Raw genomic sequence first — 8010 nt, 5'->3', positions numbered from 1 at the left:
AAATCTCAGATTTAAAATGCTGAAGCTCGAAATTGAGCAATTAAAAGCTTGGAGAATTCGAAATCTTATCAAAAATAAGAAGTATTCACCACCAATTTAGCCAAATTCGGCCTAGATCGCAAAATCCCCAAATTCTTGAACCCACAAATTTCTTCAATTTTTCACAGAGATCTTTGCTAAAAGGAGTTGTTTTGGTGTTTGTGAAGGTTAAGGAGTGAGGACAAGTGATGGGAAAACACTGGAGAAGCTCTAGATCGAAGATGGAAAAGTTTTGCTCTCGAATGTGTTTTGAAGTTTTCACGAAAATGAAGAGTCGCGAGTGAGTATTTATAAAAAGCAGTTTTCGCTGTGGCGAAGTTTTTCATTTAGTGAAAAAAATTAAACCCAGTTGATGCCGCGGCGAAGACAAATTCTTTGCCGTGGCGAAAATTTCCAGTGCATACAACGTCGCGGCGAAATTCCCTTAGCTCAATTTTGCAAAATTTTTTCTACCACGGTGAAGAAAATTGTTTCGCTGCGGCTACAAATTTCAGGGAGCACGTTGCCTCGGTGACAAACAATTTTCACCGCGGCGAAGTCTGGGACTTTTCAACTTCCATTTTATGCAAAATGTTCTTCGCCATGGCGAAAACTGGAAGTTTTCCTTTTTTCGCCTTAGTTCGATCTTTCACCTGAAACACCCAAAAACACACTAAATCAAAATCATTCTAATTCACAATACACTAAACAAATTCAAAGCAACAAACAAATGATAAACAACTGAAAACACTTGGGTTGCCTCCCAAGAAGCTCTTATTTATAGTCGAAAGCTTGACTTTCTCGAATCCTCATTTCGGGATGTCAAGTTGGATGGGGAATGACTTGCAACTCATCACCCCATCAATGTATGGCTTCAACCTCTGTCCATTGGCCTTAAATGTGCCCTTTTCTTCATGTGACACCTCTACCGCCCTGAACGGGTAAACTCTTGTAACTATGAAGGGTCCGAACCATCTAGACTTAAGTCTTCCAAGGAATAGCCTAAGTCTAGAATTATACAACAACACTTTTTGAACCACTACAAAGTTCTTCTTTCTGATATGCTTGTCATCCTACCTTTTTGTCTTTTCTTTGTAAATCCAAGCATTCTCATACGCTTCATGACGGAACTCATCAAGTTCATTCAAAGTCAGCATCCTTTCCTCCCCAACAGCTCGTAAATCCATGTTGAGCTGCTTGACTACCTAGTATGCCTTGTGCTCGAGTTCTAACAGCAAGTGACATGCCTTACCATACAACATCCTAAATGGAGACATAACAATAGGAGTCTTAAATGCAGTGCGGTAGGCCTATAATGCATCATCCAACTTCCGTGACCAATCCTTTCTAGATGTACTAACTGTCTTCTCTAAAATTCCCTTAAGTTTTCTATTCGACAGTTCCACTTCCCCGCTAGTCTGTGGATGGTATGGTGTCGCAACTCTATGTTTCACTCCATACTTTCCCAACAGCACATCCAATTGCCTATTGCAAAAATGCGATCCTCCATCACTGATGATTGCCCGTGGTACCCCAAATCTTGAGAAAATGTTTTTTCTCACAAAATTAACTACCACCTTGGCATCATTGGATGGCAATGCAAATATTTCCACCCATTTCGATACGTAATCCATAGCTACCAAAATGTACATGTTCCCATAAGAATTAGGGAAAGGACCCATGAAGTCAATTCCCTATACATCGAACATCTCAACAACTAGGATATTGTTTAATGGCATCTCATCTTTCTTCGAAATGTTCCCACTCCGTTGACATTGGTCACATTCCTGAACCATCCAGAAGGAATCCTTGAAAAGGGTTGGCCAATAAAATCTAGATTGAAGGACCTTGGCCGCTGTCCTAGTTCCTCCAAAATGACCACCCACTTCTCTCTCATGGCTATGCTATAGAATACTCTTCATCTCCTCTTCTGGTACACACCTGCATATCATCTGATCAACACAATGTTTGTATAGAAATGGTTCTTCCCAGAAGTAATACTTCAAGTCAGAGAAAAACTTCCTCTTCTGCCGAAAGGTCATTCCATTTAGGAGCACTCTTGATGACAAGTAGTTTGCAAAATCTGCATACCACGGTGCTTCTTCCACTCTCATCAACTTCTCATCAGGAAAGTTTCTTTGATTTGGGGTTCCTTTTCACTTCCTTTAATTGGTCATTCAATCCTTGACAAGTGATCCACCACCACATTTTTCGACCCCTTTTTATCTCGGATTTCCAACTCAAACTCTTGTAATAGTAGGATCCATCTTATCAGCCGAGGTTTTGCTTCATGCTTCATGCTTTGCCAATAGGTGCTTGAGTGTCGAATGATCCATGTAGACTATCACCTTAGCACCTAGCAAGTATGAACGAAATTTGTCAAATGCAAAAACCACAGCTAACAACTCTTTTTCAGTGGTGGTGTAATTCAACTGTGCATCTGTGAGTGTCTTGCTAGCATACTGAATTACATACAACACTTTGTTCTTTCTTTGTCCTGACACTACTCCTAGTGCAAAATCACTAGCATCACACATCAATTCAAACGGTAGTCCCTAATCGGGAACTACAATAATAGGTGCAGACACTAGTAATATTTTTAGAGTTTGAAAAGCATGCATGCATTCATCATTAAAATCAAAAGCAACATCTTTAATTAATAAATTGCAGAGGGGTTTAGAGATTTTAGAAAAATCCTTGATAAACCATCTATAAAACCCCACATGCCCTAAGAAACTCTGAACTGCCTTAACATTGGACGGTGGTGGCAGCTTTTCAATCACTTCTGTTTTTGCTCGATCCACTTCTATGCCGTCCTTTGAAATTCTGTGACCGACCATGAAGTGGCACTTCTCCCAATTGAGCACCAAATTCGTCTCCTAACATTGCTGCAAAACAAATGAGAGATTAGCTAAGCAATTGTCAAAAGATGAACCAAAAACAGAGAAGTCATCCATGAAGACTTCTATAAACCATTCCACCATGTCACCAAAGATAGACATCATGCATCTCTGAAATGTGGCCGGTGCATTGCATAATCCAAAAGGCATTCTTCTCTAAGCAAAGGTGTCATAGGGATAAGTGAAAGTTGTCTTCTCTTGATCTTCAGGAGTAATGGCGATTTGATTATATCCTGAAAAACCATCCAGGAAACAGTAGTAAGCATGCCTTACCAATCTCTCTAGCATTTGATCGATGAAAGGAAGTGGAAAATGATCCTTCTTTGTCGCTTCATTTAATTTCGGGTAGTCAATGCACACTCTCCAGCCCGTGACCATCCTAGTTGGTATCAATTCATTGCTCTCATTCTTTATCACTGTGATACCTACTTTCTTTGGAACTACTTGCACCGGGCTCACCCATGGACTATCTAAAATAGGATAAATTATGCCCGCATCTAGAAGTTTCACCACCTCCTTTCTCACCACTTCCTTCATTGAAGGATTCAATCTCCATTGTCGTTGCACCTTAGGCTTGATATCATCTTCCATAAGTATCTTATCCAAAATGGTCCATCTAATTGCTGATCTATGTTCTCTTAATACCCGAATCAATCGCTCCTCTTCCAAATTGCTCAACCTTGAATTGATGATTACTGGGAGAGTTTCAGATTCACCAAGATACACATATTTGAGGTGGGAAGGTAAAGGCTTTAGTTCAAGTTTCGGAGGTTCTTCCTTTCCTTCTTTGTCTCTCTCTTTCTCAAAATCAAATTCCTCAAATTCTAAATCTTAGCTCTCAACCATCGGCTGAAGTGCTTCCAACAATCTCGCACATTCATTCTCTGTTGGCTTATCTACTGTTAGAGTAGATGCCCTAGAGCCAATCAATTATTGTAGAATTAACTCTTTGTAATAATGTTCATTAATCAATAAAAGGCATTTTATTCCATATCGCGTAAATCATTATTATTGCAATATATTTTGATAAATGTCCTTAGAATGGTAGAACAGTGACGAGGGTATTAAGTGTTTCAAATCTTGATAGTGAGAACCCTATGAGCACAAATGGTGGCCATTCTAGAAACGTCTGTAGCCCTAGTATTATTCTAAATTAAGGGCACAGATAATACGGTAAGGCTATCATAGTGTTAAACGACCTTGTCGAAAGGCAGTGACTGATCTCACTTGTCAAGGTTGTTTAGTGACAACCTGGTGCAACACATGGGTGCTTGCTGTAGGCAGATATACCGTAGCAAGTTCACTGGACTAACCCACCAGAGGATTCCATATGGATGGTAACCCCAGTGTCTATGGAACAAATCCTCTAAAGAATGGTGGTACATGTGATCCTTAGACTTGAGATCACCGGAGTGCCTTGTGCACCAATTGGTGCAGTTTGACACTAGCCTAATGCAGTTCTATTCAAAGCTGTCAATACGGTGGTGATTAGCTGCATCAAGGAGTGTATCAAGACTATGGTGGATTGACAGAGGATTTATCACTCCCGGGTACGGGAGAAGTTATCTCACGGCATAATTCAGTATATGGCAATGACACTAAAACTGTGGCCACAGTGGGATTGAGTTGTTGGTCTATCCGATTTATAATATAGGTCATTGGTCCAGAAACTGAATACATAATATCGAGAGTAACCAAAGGTTGACACTATTTCTATGCCTTCGTCTCGTCAAGATAACGTATGATGAAAGGATCGAAATTGGACGTACCATATCGTTGACAGGTAGCTACTTTGCTGAATCCGAATCTATCGGGTGGCCATGATGCCTTGCTAGGGGCCAATCTTGGTCTGTGTATTAGTGAGACGATTAATTGGTGTTAATCGCGATACTATACACTACCGGTATGATGAGGAGCCTATGGGTCACACACATAGAAGATAATTTAAGAGCCAAGAAGAAGGAAGGGCGTTTTCGTCTTTTTAGGCGAAAGGGTATTTTGGTAATTTCACAGTGCAATTAAATTTGCTGTCGTAGCCTTTATTTAATTTGTTAGAAAAATTAAATAAGTGAAATTACGTTTAAATATGTGTTCGCACATATTTAATTAAATCATCATTATTGTTAAATGTTAATTAAATATTAATTGATTTTAATTGAGATAATGATTAAATATATTAAAATATCTAATTGGGAGTGTTTGACAATATCGGGTGTTTGGGTTAGAGCCCAAGCCCATTCCATATGGGAATAGGGTAACTAAGTTTGCCTATAAAAGAAAAGTGTTTGTGTGTGATTAATGAGATGATTTTATTTTTGCCTTTTGATAAAAGAAAAGAAAAACACACACAACAAAAAGCTCTCTCACGCCACTTTCACTGTTTGATTGAAAATCAAATATTTCTTTTTCTTCTTCTTGATTTCTTAAGGCCAAGGAGGATCTGGCAAATCCCTCCTTGGTTCCTTGCAATTGTCTTCATGTGGACTTCTCGGTTCGATCCTACACTTGGATCGGTAGCAAACACGTTCAGAGACAATATTGGTGGAGCCTCCAACGTGGGTATGAATCTAAACTTTAGATTTATTTTTTCTACAGATTCTTGTTGTAATATATAAACTGTAATTTTCTATGCCCTGATTTTGGGTTCTAAGGAACGATCCATGGTTGTAAAATATTGTTTTCCACTGTGCATCCGGGTAGTTTCCTAACATCTACCTTTATTGTTTTTGATTGAGTAATAGACGCTTCTAGAGGTAGTTGCAGAGTGTTCTCTTCAATAGCCTCTGCTACTAGTTTATCCACCACATAAACACTAAAGCACGAATCCGATTCTGATGGAAACTTCATAGCCTCAAAAACATTGAACGTTACTGTTTCATCTTGAACCCTTAACAGTAACTTTCCTTCTTGCACATCAATGAGAGCTCTTCTGGTGGACAAAAATGGTCTTCCCAAAATGAGAGGCATTTCCTTATCCTTTTCCATGTCCAAAACAACAAAGTCCGCCAGAAAGATAATCTTGTCCACCTTCACTAACACATCTTCTACTATACCCCTCGGATATTTGATGAATCTATCTGCAAGCTGCAACGACATGGTCGTTAGCTTCACTTCACCAATTCTCAATCTCTTGAAAACAGAAAAAAGCATTAGATTGATGCTGGCACCTAAATCATATAAAACTCTCTCAAAAGTAATGTCTCCTATAATACAAGGAATAGTAAAACTCCCTGGATCTTTGAGCTTCGGAGGCAGCTTCTTATGTAGAATTACGCTACACTCCTCCGTGAGCATCAGTGTTTCCTCATCTTCTAACTTCCTTTTGTTAGATAAAATCTCCTTGAGAAATTTCGCATATCTCGGTATCTATTGCAATTCATCTGCAAAAGGAATGTTAATATGCAGTTTTTTAAATATTTCAATGAATTTAGAAAACTGCTTATCCTGATTCTTTTTCTTGAGTCTCTGAGGAAAAGGCACGGGAGGGGTGTGATGTGCCAACTCTGATGGGATCTCAGGGAATGGAAATTTCTCTTTCTTTTGTCTTTGCCTTTCTTCCCGCTTTTGCTCATCTTCCCTAGAATTGGTTGGTTTCTCTTCAGCAATTATTTCTTCGTCAACTTCCTCATTGGAATCTTCCTTCTCCTTTGATGGACTTTCTTCTTTCCCTAATTGTTCCACTTCTTCCAAAACTGTCCCACTCCTCAAGGTTATTGTATTTGTTTGCTCATGTGGGTTACTCACTATGTTGCTTGGTAGGGAACCCTGTGGTCTTTTATTTAGCTTATTAGCCAATTGCCCCACCTGTACCTCCAAGTTCCGAATGGACGCCCCTTGATTTCTAAAATTCATCCTCGTCTCAATCATGAAACCTGGGGTATCTTGCATAAATTTTCCAAAATATCCTCCAGTTTGGTCACTCTTTGCTCTCTTGGTTGATTGTTCACCCCTGCTTAGTTGTTTGGCATTGCTTTTTGGTTCATTGATTGTTTTGTGGATTTTGTTGATTCTGATTGCCCCAAGATAGGTTCAGATGATTCCTCCAACAAGGATTATATGTGTTGGAGTACGGATTGTTCAGTTGCCTTTGATTTCCTGCCAAGTAGTTAACCTGTTCTGACGATGAAGATGCTGAAGTAAACGTGTTCCCCACTTGGCATTCATTGCTCACATGACCACCCGCACAAAATTCACAAATTAGTTGAGGAGCTTGAATAGAATTTACCTACATACTTCCCAACTATTTTTGAGGTGCTGGAGTTGGGCTAAAATGGTCCTGTATGCATCAACTTCATGAAGACCCATAGATTTCTTCGGTTGCACCCTCTCATTAGGTCTTTGATAGTTGTTACTTGCCAGAACTTCAAGCAACTCATGAGCTTCTTTCGGTGTCTTATTTTGCAGTGCTCCTCCTGATGCTACATTTACCATAGTTTGCACATTTACCATTAATCCGTTATAAAATGTTTGGACTTGCATCAAACTGGCAACCCGTGGTGTGGACACCTCCTCAGTAATTCCTTGTATCTTTCCTAAGCCTCATATAATGATTCAGACTCTTCCTATATAAATGATGTGATATCATATCTCAGTTTTGTTGATTTTGCTGGAGGAAAGAATTTGGTCAGGAACTTCTGTGCTAATTCATTCCATGTTGTGATCGTTCCTGATGGTAGTGCCGTTAACCATCCCTTAGCTTTATCCCTCAATGAAAACAGGAACAATCTCAATCTGACGGCGTCATCTGACACTCCGTTTGACTTGAAAGTATCACAAATCTCCAAAAAATTGGCAATGTGCAGATTTGGATCTTCCTTCAAATCTCCCTTAAACTGTATCAACTGTTGAATCATATGGATGATTGTCAGCTTTATCTCAAAGTTGTTGGCTTGTACCATTGGTCTAGTTATGCTCGACCCACTACCTTTAACTGTGGGAATTGAGAATTCCCTTAATGTTTTATTTTCTGCCATCTCGATAACTATGACCTCTGGCTCAACTATAGCCTCTCGTTCTCTTCTCACTCTGTCAAGTCTTCTAGTGGTTCTCTTAATCTCTAGATCAACAAGAACCACTCGCTGACGTCTTGCTC

At 39.5% G+C, this 8010-nt stretch overlaps 1 non-coding gene across 1 annotated transcript; it reads left to right on the top strand.

The window, feature by feature from the left end:
• The first annotated feature begins 7406 nt into the window (after positions 1 to 7406).
• Positions 7407 to 7513, top strand: LOC116140671. The gene has a single exon (XR_004129681.1). It is a non-coding gene; the product is annotated as a small nucleolar RNA R71 (small nucleolar RNA).
• The last annotated feature ends 497 nt before the right edge of the window (positions 7514 to 8010 follow it).

This window comes from Pistacia vera, unplaced genomic scaffold, assembly GCF_008641045.1.
Source record: "Pistacia vera cultivar Batoury unplaced genomic scaffold, PisVer_v2 Contig374, whole genome shotgun sequence".
NCBI classification, from domain to species: domain Eukaryota; kingdom Viridiplantae; phylum Streptophyta; class Magnoliopsida; order Sapindales; family Anacardiaceae; genus Pistacia; species Pistacia vera.
This window is presented reverse-complemented; position numbering and strand designations above follow the sequence as displayed.